The following is a 19201-nucleotide window of genomic DNA, read 5'->3' on the forward strand; positions in this document are numbered from 1 at the left end:
TTATATTTTATTGTTATAAATATACCCTTGAAATACTAACTCAGACCTCCTAAGAATTCTAACCCTTATACTGTGACCAATGTCTTCCTTATTTAAGATGCTGTCTGCGTAAGAGTCAGACTAAAACTTACCGGATTCCAAGCCACTCTTATGACAGGCTTTGTTAGTCTTTCTAAACCACTGGAGTTTCCTCCTATGCTGCTACCAAAGGAATTTTTTTCTGTCCTTTAATTCTATGTTGGGCATGTTTTCTTCCTTTTGGCACAAGTGTAATATATTCTTGTTAATGAATATTTGGTTAGTTCTATTATTTGAACATTTTAACCTCTTGAGATAAATTTTAATTTTGTTCATAGTCAAAAATCAATCACCATTGCTTTCCTTTGATTCACAGTTCTATGAATATATTAACTACACCTTTCACACTTGACTAATCTAGAAACTTCACACATGCTATTGAAAGGCTGAATGAAATGTTGCACAACTAATATATTTTTGTGGATTTATTGGTCATGACTTTGTGGATATATTTATATATATATGTATAATTGTATAATGGCTTAAATAAATACCTACAATTATATAAAATAATGTGTTGATATATCAATATCCTTTAATTCATGAGGTCAGTTTTTGTTTGAAGATTCTATGTGAATAGCAGCATAGTATTGAGATAAAAGGTTTAGATTTAGAACAAGACTAAGTTTGTTCAAATACTACCTCTGTCACCACTTTATTGTAGGACATCAAATGATCAACTATACTTCTCTGTCTAGGTCACTTCATTTGTACAAAGAAAATAACAGTTCAAAATATTGTTTAAGGATTTAATCATCTGATATATATAGATCACTCACAGTACAGTTAGGTAAGATGATACTTCTGCTTTGCAGACAGTAAATGCTAAATAGTAACCCTTATGGGCTGGTTTTATTCAGATAATGTGAAGCTGCTAAAACAGAAAGATTCAACGATATAGTAGTTTAACAATGTGAAATTTCCCTTTATAGCTAGTCTTCCACTCAGGAAGACTAGGCAGGAGGATCACTGAAAGCTGGAGGGCAGCCTGGGCTGCACAGTGAGTTCAGAACCAGCCTGAAATACATAGCAAGACCCTGTGTCCAAAAAAACCCCAAATTTACATACATACATATAAAAACATTCAATTTATTTCTCCTTTATACTTCTTTTCCAAGGTGAGCAGTCTCAGCTAGTCAGGACATTCAGACACCCGGATTATTTTCATCATGTAGATTTGTCATTTTTGAGGGCTTTGTTTTTGTCTGTACATTCAAAGTAGGTCATGGCCATGGCCATGCTCCACCTGGCTCAAAGACAAGAATACACGGAGGAGCTCATGTTCAGTGCCTTAAGGCTCGGTATTGAAGGGTTATGGCATTTTCATCCATAGTTCGTGGCAAAGAATGTAGCTTATATCACCACATCCAGTTCTAGAAGAAGCTGGTGAGTGCAGTCTACTCTCTTATTACTCAGGACAGTGGAGAGGGTGAACATGAGTAGAAAACAGCAGCTTGCATCACACTTTTAATCTGCAACACGTGGTTGGTGCCAGGAGCGGTCACAATGGACAGCAGTGACGTACGAAAATGTCACTCCAAATAAGCGTTTCCCAGTGGCTAAAATTATTTGTATAAGTAACGACAATAAAAGAGAAATGTAGCCCAAGGACAAATTCAAGTTTACTCAGTCTGGAATCAAATATTAAAAAGATAATTCCTGCCATAGAGAAAAACATTTGTAACAGGTATTCAAGTAGCAATTTAAGCAAAAATTCCACTAAGGGATGTAGACATGAAACTTCCCCTTAAGCTTTATTAATTAAGTCCAGGACACTGTAGAATGTACTTTGGGAACTACTGCTCTGCTTTGCTCCCTGGCTTCCCCATCCGTTGTGTTTACTGCATTGGTAGCAGAGAACTCATGCTGGTCAGTTCTCACAGGTTCTAGAGCCTGCTGCTGGGTGATTGTGCCTGATTATGTTTCATTCCTAAGTGAACAAAGAGAATGTTTATTTTTGTTTATTTATTTATTTATTTTTGGGGGGGTTTCTCTCTGGTACCAGGAACTGAACTCACGACCTTGCGCTTGCCAGGCAGGCTCTTTGTCGCTGAGCTAAATCCCCAGCCCGGAAATGTTTATTTTTGATGTGCTGCTAGAGGACGTTATTTTCAGCAGGTCTCCGGTCTGCTGTAGGCCACTGGTGAATGTCCGGCTTCACAGCATTGAACACAGTTGCTAGCATGATATCTGTGGTGACTCCAGGCTAACCTGTTAAACGGGAGACGGTGAAGTCTTGCTGGATCCTTCAACCTCCTCACTCTTTCTCTTTTTGCTGCTGATTGTGCTCCCTTGAGTCAAAATCTAAAAGCAGATAATTGCAGCAGCAAACAACTCTATTTTTCCTTCCTCTATTTCCAGCCTAAGTACTCTGGGCAAAAACTTGCTTTTTTTTTTTTTTTTTTTTTGGCTGAGATTACAGGCATGTGTCACAACGCCCAGCTACAAATTATTTTAAAATAAAATAAACTTTAACTTTAAAATAGTTTTAGATTTACAGAAAGTCCCAAAGCTCGTCCTGAGCGCCCACCTGTCCTCTCCCACTCACCTTCCCCTTCCTGTCTTTAGTCCATATAACTTTGTCACAACTCAGAACTGACTCTTAGGGAGGCTACAGTTTATTCTGATTTAATCGTTCCCTTCCAGTGTCTTTTTGCTGAGTGTAGATCCTGCCCCGGATACCTCGTTAATTTTCTTTGTCATCTGCACTTAGCATTTTGAGGGGTGTGTCTGTTTCTCAGACTTCTCTTGTTTTAGATGACTCCGGGAAGTGGACAAGTGCTGGTCAGGCATTTTGCAGAATATTCCTCAAGTTAGGTTTGTTTGATCTTGTTCTCAAGGTTAGGCTAGGGGATCGATTTGGGAGGGTCACCATAAAGTGCCTTTTGCACCACACCTTAACAAAGGCCATGCAGGGGCTGGGGATTTAGCTCAGCGGCAAAAGCGCCTGCCTGGCAAGCGCAAGGTCGTGAGTTCGGTTCCCGGTACCGGAGAAAAAGCAAAAAAAAAAAAAAAAAAACAAAGGCCATGCAGTTGGCCTGGGGTCCCTGGGGCACCTTATGCTTACCCGGTGCCTCCCTTGGCAGCACTACCTTCTCTCTGAATGCCAGCTACTCAGTGCAGACCAGCCCTTAAATTCTGAGTTAAATCAACCTCCTGGGGTGAGATCTCCATGTAAATTGTGTGGAATTCTTCCCTATGGGAAAATTAACCCATGTATTTCCTACGGCACTTGAAGACCTTGCTTTTTAAAGGGTGTAAGATTTCTATCAACATTTAAAACAACAAAGAACCTGTTTTCTTTTATAGTTAAAAAAACATACCATAGGTCTAGATATGTGTTTAGAAATCATCTTAAAATCAGCCCATGTTGAATCACTAAAATTAATTCAAAATAAAATGTCAAGAATATTTTATTATAACAATTTTAAGCATGTATTTTAGTTATATTGCTTTTGAGAATACCAAAATTGGCAACTTGGAGGACATTTTTGTAAAATTAACTCCTTATACTAGCATTTTAAAAAGATAAAAAGAAAAATTTAAAAGTTAACCATGAAGTTATGTCAGTGTTATATTTCATTTCAAAATATGAAACAGGGGCTGGGGATTTAGCTCAGTGGCACAGTGCCTGCCTGGCAAGCACAAGGTCATGAGTTTGATTCCTGGTACCGGAAGAAAAACAAAAAGAGCAAACAAAATATGGAACAACACAGGACTAATGTCATACTCTGTCATGAAGAGAAAGCAATGCTCTATTTTTTCCTTAGAAAACATCTTAATATCCATACTTGAGGGAGTTGATGTTAACAGTATCTAATTTAAATTGTATTGATTAAAACTATGCTCTTTTTAATTCAAAATAAAGAGATAACAAGATCACAAACTAATACAGTGCTAGGACAGGAGAGGAAGCTGGAGGCTGAGATAGGGTAGTATCTGTGTCTAACTAGCTGAGATTGAATTTGAAATTCAGACATGTAAGGTGACCTCAAACATTTCAGTCACATTGTGACAAGTGTGTATATATAGGTGGGCGGGGATGATGCAATGGCTCCTGTCCTGCAATGTTGAAATTAGTTTAAAGATAGCAATTGGCAATCATAGATGCTGTAGTAAAGAAAGAAAACTAGCAAGAAGTCTCCAAAGAAGCGGTTAAGTGCAATGCCGGCCATAAAGATAGAGCATGGAAGCCTAGTAATTACCTACCTGAAGAGAATCAAGTCACAAACAGCAGCATTAGCTTTATCTCAAACAACTGTTTCTTTTATAAGTGACATATTTTCCTGGAACAACTGGAAAACACAGTTGTTCCTGGAACAACTTCTGAATGAAAATTTATAACAGTAGTGACATAATATGAATGCTACCCCAAAGATGACCTTCTGTGATGAGATCTATCTTTACTCTCATTTGAAATTTTCTAGGGTCAATGTTTTAAAACTCCACTTCCCTTACTCTAAATATAAAATAAACTCATACTCACTGAAAGTTTTTGAGTGGAATAGCTCAACTTTTGAAAATGGAGCTATAGTATTAAGTAATCCATTTTACAAACCAAGTAATTCAACTTGAACAGATACAATTGACAAATATACAGCATCTCGGTACCAAAAGACAAAATTACACGAATTTAATTTAAACATCACAATGGAATTTTATGTGCAATTTTAGAATTGGGTAACACTTCATTCTACAAAACAGTATGAATGTCCCATTGAACTGAGCAAAACTTGGATTCATATAGATAAGAAAAGAGCTGTAGAAATTGGGAAGCTTGCATGGTTTCAAAGTTACTTTCCTGGTAAAGGTTAAAGCAGAAAGAATGTCCTTATAACACCAACTCTAAGAGTGGTCTGTTTGAAGATTTAGCATTGTGTCCATCCTGATTTTTTGAAAAGTCAATAAACAACTTAGTTTCTGCTTGCTGGCTTGGAATTTTAACATAAGTAACTTCATTTTGGTTTGGCCTTTGAGCCTAGCACAAAGTTCAATCCAAATCAATGGCCCCCTATACATTTCATTTACCTCTGGTCAAGAGGCTGATTTTGTTTTTGCTTTCAACTGCTCTAGGAATCTCTAGATATCCACACAAGATTTCTGAAGAAGCACAAGAAGTAGATAACATTATTTTCTTTACTTCCTTATAGTTTTTAAGTCCCTAAAGTTGTTTTCTTTGGCTCTTTATAGTTTCTAAGTTCCCAGTTGAAGTACAACCTGAGTGAACAGGATGAGTTCTTCGAAAAACTATCTCTTCTTGCAATTTCAAGTATTAGAGGTTCACACAATGATAGACCAAAGAACTCAGTGGAGAAAATGTGTCAGACTTCACTTTTATCTCTTTCTGTCCCTCACTACTTTTAAGTAATATTGCTTTCCCTAAGACTAGGGCAGAACTTGACAAAGAATGTATACTGATAGGCAAAATAATTACTGAATAATCTGGTTGGTATTCTACTAGGATAGAAATACCATAGCAGTAGATTTCACAGATACCTTTATATACGTTTTGAAATTATGTATTAATCAATTTTTTTCATGTTTTCCACTTTTGAAGTGATGTTTACAAAACTACTAGCCAAATAAATAAACAATCTCCTAAGATGTAAGTCTGTCAACAAAATTAAGTAAGCTAATTATCACACTTAAATATAATGACTGATACTATACCCACAGGCTTTCTCTGAATTTAAAAAAGATTGTTATGGGAAAGCTTATGTGGAAAAAAAATGAAAAGTGAGGTGTTAATATTTGTTAATTGATAAAAATCCAAATTGTACATTAAAATAAAAGATGTCTCACTTGTACAACATTTTAATAAAGGAAGTCATAGCACACTAATTCAAGCAACTAATATATAAAAGCAAATAAGGGTTATTTATTCTATAGTCTATAGCCCATCAGTTTTGGAATCCTCTAATTACAAAATGGAATGCTATTTAAGACGCAAAACCACAGAGCTCTGAAACAGAAAAATGCATATGCATCCGTTAAAGTGCTTGACCTACAAAAAGCACATCACTCAGAAGGAGAGCTGAGTCACTGATATCTTGCACAATCTCTTTTAGGACAAACACCGTATGTAATCCTGTAGCAACACAATGTATAATTTCTATATCAGTCACCTGCATAGACTAAGGAATATACACTTACCTTCTTTGCAGCTATTTATTTGAAAAAATCATGCTAGCCCTTGAAGCAATATTCCCAGAGACATCTAAATCTCTTTCTCCCACTGTGAAGACATTATTTGACCCAGGTTTAAAAACAATTACACAATTATGAAATAACAGGAGAAAGCAAAGTCTTGTTGTATCCAGGGGCCTGCCTTTGAATTCTGTGATCTTGACAGTAATGTAAATTCTTGAGCCAAATCTCCCACCTTTATAAATATGGCACCAAAATACCTTCTTCAATAAACAACTATCAGGACTGGGCTGGAATAATATATCTGGGCTTACCTTTTATTTTAAATCAAGCTAGTACCAATAGTTGTTATAATTAAAATAAAATAAATGTCCTTCATTACCAAAAGTTCTGCATAAATTGTCAGAGATCAGTCAAAAATGATCTTTGGTGATAAGAAAGGTGACGTTTGGCCACTTAAGACAAACATTACTCAAATTGGGGAAGAAAATTGTGTGTTCACACTAATTTTAGAGACTTTTCATGATCATTACATGTTTTGGTAGACATAGTTGAAGATCAGATAATTCTATTTTAAAATTTGTGGGTTATTATACCAGTTCAGCGCACCAACCTGCCTGGTGTTTAAGAGTACTAGCTAGGAATGAGGCGACTACTTGGTTTAGAGAAAAAAATTCACACACACAGAGAAGATGAAATCTTAACATCCCATAAATATCCTTAAACCTACTTTTTCATCAGGAGCAACTCTTTCTTCTATTGAGGGGATTAAACTTCCTTTACATAAAATTTACACTGAGGCATTTTCCTTATAAGATTATGTTGAAGCCAGACATGGTGGTGCATGCGTGTAATCTCAGCACTCTGAGACACAGAGGTAGGAGAATTCCAAATTCAAGCTCAGTCTATACAACTCAGATTTAAGAAGACCCTGTCTCTAAAAGGAGGACAGGGAGTTGGGCTCATATTGTAGCTCAGTGTGAAGGCCCTAGGTTCAATCTGTAGTGCAGTGGAAAATAAAAGAGAAAAGAGAAGAGGAGAGGAGAGGAGAGGAGAGGAGGGGAGAGGAGACAGCCAAAAAAAGAGAATGTTGATTCTTTTTATGACTCACCCTTATAAGAATAAGAGCTAGTGTAGCCCAGACAGGAAGGTATGAGCTATGCTCTAGAAAGGGATGATGATGATGATGATGATGATGATGATGATGATGATGATGATTTTATATATAAACTATAACCAACTTATTCATGTATTCATAGATATACACAGTATGCATTGCAAGACTTTGCACAAAATATCTTTTATCATTAACAATGTGCAATGTGCATCTTGTACCCTGAATTTAAATTACTTATAATAGTATCAATAAGCAAATATAATATAGGAAAATACAAAAGTCTGCATTTTTCTTCCATGCTTAGTGATGTACTACTCATTTCAGGCTTTTATAAATTTCAGTATACTTAATAAACATTTGGAACTCTTTTGAGGTTTACTACGTACTACTGAAAGACAAAAAGGCACATATCATTAGAGAAACACAGTTTTCTGCTGCAATAAAATGAATTCACAGAAAACTATAGGCAGAAAATATAATACCTTTCATTCTTAGCCAATAACCTCAGAAATCCCACATAAAACATTACTAATAGCATGAAAAACAAATATTAGAAGAAACATGTAATGTGAGTTTCTGCTACACAATTAGATGAAGTTGCATATATTTATAATAACTCTTCCCTTACTCTATTTGTTAGATTCCGATTCAGCAGTGAAATATAATAAGAGCAAAATTTTTGTGTTTGTAAGTCTGCCTACTAGGTTTAATGACACCAAGTAGTACGTACATCAATTTCAGAGAGCCTTTATTAAGGAAAACACATAAAGCAAGATAAGTTGCAGTTGCAGAGTTCTTCTGTGGTCCATTTGCCTCTGTAGTAATGAAATGGGGCCTAACAAAGCTGACTGTCAGATGTCAGGAGAATCTTTATCTTTAGACAATGTAATTTATAAAATCAGTGGCTAGTGAAGCACCAGTCTCTCCTCTGGCAATGATTAAGGACCAGGGTCCATTATACACTTGTTTCTGAGTGATAAAGCAATTCTTCTGGCCACGTCCACATTCTTCCTAGAGGGAGAAACAGCTCTTCTGATGGCATAATGTGAGACTGGATCTGAGGCCCGGCAGATGCAGATGTGTTGTATGATGAACCAGTAATTCCAAGCCCTCATCTCTGAAGAGTGATCATCTTAAGCACTGGTTACCTAGCTTAACTGGGGATGACTTAAACTTTAATGGTTCTGCTGATCATGAGGCTGTCTCCTTCTGTAGGAGGCCAGTATGCATAGCATCAATCACAGACAAATTAGCTTTACTTCCCAGAGCAACCAGAGAAAAGATTTATGGGGACCATATTTAATCAAACTACCTCTTTCATTAAGAAAAAGGCTTATGATGAAACTTTAAACTTCACCACAGATGGACCAGCTCCTCTCACTGAAATTTTAAGAAGTCCAGGCAAGAGTAGGAGCTATGGGAACTTTTCATTTCAACTTCTTCTGCAATCACCTGAACAAGTGTGATTCACTTATCATGTTGTCTACGGAAACAATCCAACTTATTTTAATATGATTAAAGGCTGAAGGAGAATCTTAAATCCTTGTAATGCAATAAATAATGATTGTAAATTGTCTTTGACACAATGATTCTCTGGCTATATTCTGACAAATGCTTACAGGCAATGATTACATTATTTGTACTGAAAATATTCAAATTGTATAGCACTTTTGCTGGCAATTAGCAGTTGCCAATATTATATGTCTTCTTAGTTTCAGAAAATAAAATAATTATGGAAATATTAATTTTCTATACATATTTTAATATGTTACAAAAACAGCTATGTTGAAAACATTGAAACAATATTTTCAAGAGTTATAGTTATATAATTTTTAAATGAAAAAATATATCAATCCATAGCAGATCTCAAATGTACATAACAGGCAAACTTGTAAAATTACTTCACACCAAACACAAACATTAACTCCAAATGGATCGTGGACCTGAATTCAAGAATCTAGAAATCAACTTTTGTGAAGAAAATTATTCAGCCTTTATGTTTAACAATCATTTCATATTTATTCACCCTACATAAGAGGAGTTCAAAATGCATAAGAGAAACTATTGGAATAGTCAAACATCTACAATAATTATTGGAGATTTTAAGCCCATACTCTCACTAATAAGTGAAATAATTCTTTAAAAATTTACAAATATATAGAAAATGTGAAAATATTTCTGTTGTTTAAACATAGAACAATATATGCAAAACTTCAAAATTCATGTAATTTTCATACAAAGCATGCATTAAAAATAGAATACATGCTCTGCCATGAATAAGTCAATACATTTCTAAAGATTAGAATTTGACAAAATGTTTCCACTCAAATTAGAATGAAGCCCTAAATAACAGGATTCCTAGAAAGACCAAAATATTTGAAAATGAAGTAACATACTTCTAAATTATATTTCTTATAAATAACACATGAATAAGACAGGAAATCACCAAGAAAATAAGAACATATTGCAAATTAAATAACAGCAAAAGTTCAGCATATAATCTGTGAAGTTAATCTAAAGCAGTGTGCTCAAGAAAACTTATGGCTTTTAATGATTACATTTAAAAGCAAGAGACACTAAAAATCAATTCTCTAAAGCTGTACCCAAAGAACTTACAAAGAAAAAGTCATAATAACTCAAATGATATACAAAAAAGAAATAGAGGGATAAAGCTTAAGAATTAATAAAATAGAAAACAATGCAGAAAAGCAGGAAAAACAAACTTTGGCTCTTTCAAGAGATAAGCGCAACTGGTAAAATTGTGCAAGATGAAAGAGAGAAAGAAAGCAGGAGAGAGAACAAAGTAACAATCTGAGAAATGAGAGATATGGTATAGTATAGATACTGCACGCAGTGGAAGATTAGTAAAGGTATTGTTCACAGCCAGCTGTGTACTCACACATTCATGTAATTAGAGAAATACCGCTTACTATGTGATACAAAAGAAATGAAAAAGCTGAATAGACTTATATGTATTTATGAAACTGCATTTCCTATTTACATAGTTCCCCAAACCAAAACAGAGTTCACCTAATTCCAAAAACACAATGTTGTCAAATACTAAAGCAAAAACTAACACCAACTGTATAACACCAGTTTCAGAAAATAGAGAAGGTGTCTATCTCATGAAGTAGCAAAACCCTGAAAAGAAAAATCTCACACAGACACTTGTAAAAGAAGACAATTGCAAATATCCTTCTGTTATTGTTTGTGTCTGGGTGTCCCCCCAAAGCCTCATGGGGTCATGGGGCAGGCTTTTAGAGTTTGATTGATTATGGGTGTGAGAGGTGCACCCACCCTGGGGTGGATAGTTTGCATATGTAAGGGAGAGAAAAAGGGTGCTTGTGGCCATTTCCCCCCATGTGTGTGTTTGTTGCTTTGCTGTGTTCTGTCGTCATGAGCTGTAGCCCTCTGCCATGTGCCAATCTGCCTTGTAACCTGCCAAGTATGGACTGAAACCTCCACAAACTGTAAGCAAAATAAACCTTTCCTTCCTTAATTTTGGACGTCAGGTATTTTGTCCCAGAAATGAAAGAAAAGTAACCAAGTCGGTCTCTATCTCATGAAATAGCAAAACCCTGAAAAGAAAAATCTCACACAGACACTTGTAAAAGAAGACAATTGCAAATATCCTTCATAACACAAATATTTTCAAGTGGAATCTAGAAATGTGTAAGAAGAACAAATAAATAGGTTTTAGTTGACAAGTTCATCAAAATTAAGAACTTGTACTTTTGGGGAAAAAAAGTAAGAAAATGGAAAAATATAAAACATTGGCTGGCAAATCCTCATATATAAAATACGTCCTTCCCAACTCAGTAGTGATAAATGTACTAAAAATAATGATAAATATACCGAAAATAGATAAAAACATATGGGCAAAAGACTGGGACTCTAAAGTTAGGTATATGGAAGAGATAACAGAGGTGTTTTAGTTTAACAGGGAAAAGTTATTTGCGTCTCCCTTCTTGTCATGCATAAATTTTAGATGTATGAATAGCACAGTTTGGTCACTGCTGGCCTTTAAAATACAAGACATTAATGGCTAAACTCATGCAATGGACACACACATGTCTAATGTGCAATGTACATGTGTTTATTTATGTATGTGAAAGCCTTTAAAATATAGCTTTTAACAAAAATGGTGAAGTATGGGAGTGTATGTGGTGTGTGTGTGTGTGTGTGTGTGTGTGTCTGTGTTTTGGGGATGTAACTTTTCACTGTATGTAATCCCCGGCTAATGCATCAAAATGGCCCACTTGGTTTTTATTTTAGTTTATTCGTAAATGTGTTTAGTACACAGTGTTTATATTCGTTGTGCTGGTACATGACATAACACATTTTAGTTCCTTTTCTCATGTCCTTTCCCTTCTTTCTCTCCCTCTCCACCGATGCTGGGTCCCCCTATTTGGTACATCTTTGCACTTTAAATATTACTAAAAATCAAGTTTTTGAATGTAAAAATACATTTCATGAAAATATGATAAATAGTGGGAGGACTATGGGTCAAGAACTTAGGAAATTCAAGGCCCTTGTGTTCAGGGCTCTGCATCTGCACAGTAAACCCTGAATGGAGAGCAGCAGCAGCCTCTTTACTGTGTTCTCAGTATAGCATGCATCCCTTTCCCATTTCCCTAGATGTGCTTTATGGACAGAGGCTATTTGCATATTCAAATATTTTCTCTTTCTGGGATTTAGGGAGTAGGAATGTTTTCTTGATTCCCAGAGGACCAAACCTCTATACTAATGTGAATTGGTGCTCTTTGTTTTTTTTTTTTTGGTTTTTCTCCGGTACCAGGAACCGAACTCACGACCTTGCACTTGCCAGGCAGGCGCTTTGCCGCTGAGCTAAATCCCCAGCCCCGGTGCTCTTTGTAATTCTGTGGTAATCTTATAAATATTTTTGAGAAAGTTCTGTCCATAAAAAGTAAAGTAAAAACAAATTTAACCACCTGCGTCTTACGTAGAAAATCAGAACTAGCCAAAAATTATATATGGATGCTGGGAAGAAAAGATAAATAGTGTAGGTGAGTTGAAAATGAATTCTTTATTCTATTTTGTTTTGTTTTCTGAGGCAGGGTCCCACTCCACAGTTCAGGCAATTCTTTTTTATTTTAAAGAGGAAAAACAATAACAAAATAACAAGAACAAAGACAAAAATAAAAACAACCCATGATTTCAAAACAAGATGATAGGAATTAAAAATGGTTGTTATATTGCACATTGTTATCTTCAAAGTTGCTTAGACTACCAGATGTAAGAATGAAAGATTTATCAAACAGTTAAAGAGAATAAAAAGTAATTTAAAAAGCATTGCAAGTTATACAGAACTTCACTCAACAAGATATTAGGAATTCAACAGTGATTGGGTGGTCTTGAACTCACTATGTGGCCTAGACAGGCCTCGAAATTGCAGCAATCCTCCTGCCTCAGCCTTTCAAACGCTGAGATTAAAGTCATGTGCCACCAGACTGGGCCAGTTGAAAATGAAACTTGAAACATTTATTATATTTTGATTTGAATTAATTTTAGAAGCTTTCAGGAGTTCACAGTCACAGGAATTTTCAGGAATTTAGATTATTAATTGGTGTTGTTAATTCAACCAGAGTTTATTAGAAATCCCCCAAATGACCAAATGAGATATTTCTCTAAGTAAAATACAATTTGGCTGTAATTAAATAGGACAAATTTAAAATCCATGTATTTACCCTTTTAATCCTAGAAATACTCTTTTTCACATATGGGGAAAAATTTCCTTTACAAGTCCAAGTACTTTTGAATGCAATTATGTTTAAACTTCTTATGTAACTATGATTCTTAAATATGAGAATATATAAAATAATATATATTGTGTATAATATATTCTTATATTTAAGCAGTAACATATAATATATAGTATAATGATATTATATGTTATAATATAACATTATATTACATATACTATTTCCTACTGGCTACTGACACAATAGCGTAAAGGACTATAATTTTACTATATTCTAAGATACATGGGAAGGAGGGCTTGTGCCTGTCTTATTCACTAGTGTACACCTACCCTAGGAACACAATGCATGAGATATTTGCTGTTGAGAATATGAATGAAGATAGATGCACGTGTCTGGAAAGAAAACTTTCAGCTAGTGTCGTCAGGTTAAATGAGCGTTCTGCTGCTCTCCTCTCTTATTTCATGATGTTCATCTTTATCTGAAATGACATGATGGGTGAATGTAGATCTGTTCACCTAGAAAGACAATAGATATATGGTAGGTAGGTAGAGATATAGATAAATAGATAGATAGATAAATAGATAGATGAAGAGATAAAGATATAGATGATAGATAGATAGATGATAGATAGATATAGAAGTATACCCTAAATATAGATAGAAATTTTTTTTTTTTTTTTTTGGTTTTTGGTTTTTCTCCGGTACCGGGAACCGAACTCACGACCTTGCACTTGCCAGGCAAGCGCTTTTGCCACTGAGCTAAATCCCCAGCCCCAGAAATTCCTATTATTTGTCTTTCCCCATAAGAATGGTTTGTCTACTGAATGAATTTTAAATTAGGAGGAGCCAGTTAGCTTCCCGCGGTTTGAAATGACAAGTAACAAACAATTTCCTTTTCCCGCTTAATCAGACAAAATCTGAAAAGCTAACTAATCTCTGCAAGAATAAAAGATTACAAGTGAATAAAATATGACAGAAGTTACCTTAGAAAATATTCTAAAATGATCTTAAACATTGGCAAATATAGCTCTTTGATTATGTCTTGATTGTCAAACTCTCTCAAATCAAGTTAAGAATTATTAATTTTTTGAATATTGATGGAAGAATAAATATCTAGATGAAGATATTCAAATATATAGATGCAAAATATTTTAGGACTCAAAGTTTATGCTGTCTCTTAAAATACATCATATTTATGGCAAAATGTCACTCACAACACACTAAATTTCCAATGAGGTCTCTGAAAACACTGATTCAAAAATTGTTTAAATCTCAATGAATCTTTTGAAGTGCAATATTATAGCTGGGCATGATGGAGCACCCCTGTAATCCGAGCATTCAGAATGCTGAGGCAGGAGGATCGACAGCAGTTTGAGGTCAGCTTGGGCTTCACAGTGAGTTCAAAGCTAGTCCGACCTACATAGCAAAAAACCCTGTTTGCAAAATAAATAAACAAATTTTTAAAATAAAAAATAAAAGATACAGTATTACTATGCTATATTATAAAAATTCTTTCCATACATGTACATATATGTATGTATATTTATAAAGCTATGACCAATTATAACTAAAAATATACCTGTACAAAGATCTACAGTATTTTTCAGAGGAAATCTTTTCTTCATTCCTGTGTCTGTCATCTTTGCACCATGGGTCATTCGATAATCACACAAATAATCAAAATCAGAATCAAATGGGTAAAGTCTGTCAAACGCTCACTATAAATTAAAAATTTTTATCCTTTTAAATATTTACTAATAAGAAAGTAGTACTGTTGAGATCCTTGCACTATGAATAGGAAATGAGGCCCAGGGGTTAAATAATCTGTAATCAGTCCCTGTTCACAGAGTAAGGGAGGAAAATGGGATTTCAAGCCACACAAACTTGTTCCAGGATTTGTACTCCAGCAAATAGACTCTAGAAGAGAGATCTCACTGAAGGGCAAAATATTTACAAATCAGTAAGAAAGCTAATAATATTAATGGCCTCCAACAACTAGAGTATAGTTATTTTCAGATCCACTAGAATGTATTACAGATTTAATTTGCATATTAAATTTTCTTTGTCATTGATTCTTACGTAAGTGTGAATTAATGACGGTATAAAAATAAAATCTTCACCACACAGAGATAGGGTGAATGATATGCTGAATATTTAAAATATATTTTTTACTTTCTTCTTTTTCTAAATGTCACATTTTATTAAACGTAGTAAGATAATATAATCTTTTTGATTATATATTACCTGGAATTAATATGATTTCTAATAGTATAATTCAATTCTTCCATGTCACTTCAGGAGACACTGAACTTTTTATTTTCTTAAATTATGATATAGAATAAATTGAAATCTAACATAACATTATCACAATTATATATTAAACAGCCATTATATAAGCATATCTAAAGATAAATTCTTAAAAAGTAAATGAAGATGGAAAAATTATTTTCTTCCCTAAGTGTATTTTACTTAGTGCTGAAAACACTTACACAGTATTATTTCACACCTAGAAACAAATACATGCATATATAAAATTACATTTTATGCAAATAATTACATCTTAAATATATTTCTTTTAAAGTATCATAGCATAGTGATATACGCACACCCATGTTTACAGCAGCACAGTTTATAACAGGTAAAGCTTAGAAACAGCCCAAATGCCCATCAACTGATGAATGGATAAAGAGAATGTGGGAGTGTTTTATAGAGTGGAATATTACTTTGTAGTAAAGAAAAGAAACTGTGAAAATATCTAACTAGCACTTCTAAACACTGTCAATGTCATTAGACACAGAGTTTGGGAAAGTGTTACAGGTAAGAGGAAATCTAAATGTGACAAAAACACTGACTGTGATGCTGTAGAAAGGATGCTAGCACAGAAGACGGAGGTTAAGAAAAGGTAAGGATATCTACATACATAGACATATGCTTATACTAATTAATTAGCATGAGTCCACTACTCATAATAAGTATACTAGTGTAAGATATTAACATGTAATAGGAAAAACTACCTGAAATCCCTGTGGGAGTTTTTATAGTATTTTTTCAATTTTTCCATATTTTTAAGAAACTATTCCAGTTAACGCTTAATTTGGTTGACCAGTTTACATGCTTATATCTGGTAGTCTGAGCAGCTACTCTGAAGATAACAGTATGCAATATAACAGCCATTGCTGACTTCCTATCACTTTGTTTTGAAACGCTGTATCATTTTTAATGATTTTTTCTAATTATTATTTTCTTTAAAATAAAAACTGAAAAAAGAATAAAACTGCTCAAAAAGAAAAAAGTCTAGAAAAATGTCTTCAGGTTACCAAATAAATAAATTAGTAGCATAAATTTATATTCTAAATTATAAAGTATGGATAAAATATGGTTAAAAGTAACCTCCAATCCTGTTATTTGGAGATGATCAACCTCTTGATAGCCCTCATGTGCTTGTTTCACATTCTTTATTACATAAATGAGCACATCTAACATTACCCCATTGGGATCGTCAATGTATTGTTTCCCCATCTTACTTCTGCACGTTATTCCGTATTCTGTGAATTTTATCAAGACATTGTAGAGCTTTTACAGCATAATTGTAATAACTGAGCAATATTTACCTGGACTTGTGTATTACAGTTATTTTTTTTTCTAAACTATCGTCCTAGGAGAGAAAGTTTTCTAAATTTTATTAGTTTTAAGGGAATCATTTTTTTTTAGTAAGAAAATTTTACCAATCTAAAATCTTTTCTTCATGATGATCCTGAGAGTGGTTAGTAGGTTAAAAAGTGATGAGAGTATTTAGATGTTTGATAGACAATTTCTTTCTGGATGTTATCATTAAATTGAGGTGATTTCTTATCTGATGGGTCACGATTTTTGAGGGATTGATTGAGATTCCCTCCTATCTACAAACAACTTACTATCTCAGTGGTTGTATTACTAATTACACATTTTGGGTGGGTTATTTCTGGATTTGGGCCATGGCTTTCCTGTAGCACTGTATTAGAAAGAGAATAACAAAAGCAAAAATCTATCCTGTCTGAAGCCTACAAAGAAACACTTTAGTATTAGCTTTGGAATTTGCATTGCACCTCATGGAAGTCTATAATCACTTGACTATGAAGTATCTGTTTATATTTTTCTCACGATTACTAGGGAAATTATTCATTTTAGAATGTGGCTAGTGCCATAAAAATTTAAAGACACAAAATAATAAACACCCGTAATCTGAACTCATACACGAAACATTTTTAGCAATAGAGCATCTTTATTTCTAATCTGCTTTCTCTCATTCACTTTATTTTCATTTCTGTCTTATCAAACATCATCTTTTTATAATTCAACCTTATATAATAAGGTTTTCTCATTATTATGAAGTCTTATAAATGTCATTTCAAAAGCTTCATTATATTTACTTGCATTGACATATAATAATTTCTCAACCACTAAGGATTTGGGCTGTTTTCAATACCTTTGCCACAAAGAAGATAAAGCATTTCCAAATATAAAGTATACTGTCTGTTTATTATTCACCTATTATAACAGAATCAGAGTCGCATAAAGTACAATATCCCATTGAGTGATTCACACACTTATAATGGTTATATGCTCACTTGTGATATATTTATCTCATCATAAAATTCTGCAGTATGGAATACTTAATTTAAAATATGTGCTCATTTTATAGGTAGGAAAACAACTTTGTGAGTTTGATTTGCATTCCTTTTATTACTGGTGAAATGAAGCATTTTAATGTGTGTATTTGTGCATAATCTTCTATTATCGTGTGTATTTGCTATAGGTGCAATATGTTTTCATTTTTTACTTAGATTCTTAATATAGTTCACCTTTTTGCCTCAGAGTTACAAATATTTATCCAAGAAAAACTCTTTCCTTATGGGAGTCATTTTGTTTATGATTCATTGTTCTCATCTGTATTATGCTGATGCTTTGAAAGAGGTTGATCTATAACTCATACACTGATATTTCCTGAATGTGATTTTAAATTGAAATAACACTGTCAGGAAATGGATTATAGTATTCTAAGAACTGATTATAATAGACTCCTAATAAATATTTCGATTGACTTATGCAGAAACCAAATAATGCTCTTTTAAATTTACTAAAATCATACACATTGTCATTACAGTCTGACTGTGGTACTTGGTCTCATGTACAAGCCATTAGAAAGATGCCAGAATCGCTATAGTTTATATCCTACTAAAAACACAAGTACAATCAGCAGATGAAGGGAGGATAAGAGAGTGAAAGAAGAAATAAAGAGAATTAAGATGTTTTCAGTATATGTACCAACTCCCCACAGCAAATGCAATTAACTATGTACTGCAAGCTTGTACTAATAAAAGAGTAATATTAAAAAAACTAAGACAGTAAAAAATAAAAATAAAGTGGGGCATGGTGATGCACACCTGTAATCGCAGCTCTTGGCAGTCTGAGGCCAGAGGATCACTGAGTTCCTACCCAGCCTGACCTACACAGAGAGTACAGTTTCAGCCTGAACTACACCGTGAGACTCTGTCTCAAAAAAAAAAAAAAAAAAGTTAAAAACAAAAACACAGGTATGTTTATTAATTGTATTTCTCCAGAAGTTGAAGCTAGTATCTACAAATACATTAACAGGGGCAAAGTCTTAGAATAACAAAGATATATTTTGGTTTACTACTACTGAGTAACAATTTTAACACATAGCTAAAGCTTATAAGACTAAACAGTGCTTATTCCCACATTCTATGCTAATAAATATTTAAATAAAGGGGCTGGGGATTTAGCTCAGCGGCAAAAAGCGCCTGCCTGGCAAGCGCAAGGTCGTGAGTTCGGTTCCCGGTACCGGAGAAAAATTAAAAAAAAAAAAAAATTTAAATAAAATCTACCGGATGTGACAATGTTGCTATAAGAACACGAACATTCATTATCTTAGAATCGATTCATTAACACCTTGGGGCCCCAATACTGAAATCAACTCCCATGTTTCATTCACTAAATCTCAAACTTGAACCCTAAAATATGTAAAAGTTTATCATCACTGGCCTCACTGAAGATGCTCATTAGGAGAAAAATCTGAACTGGAGAAAATAAGCATTCCAACCATTAATCTAGTTCTACATCAATTTCTTGAAATGTTT

This window comes from Chinchilla lanigera, unplaced genomic scaffold (genome assembly GCF_000276665.1).
Source record: "Chinchilla lanigera isolate Chin_1 unplaced genomic scaffold, ChiLan1.0 scaffold00011, whole genome shotgun sequence".
Lineage (NCBI taxonomy): Eukaryota > Metazoa > Chordata > Mammalia > Rodentia > Chinchillidae > Chinchilla > Chinchilla lanigera.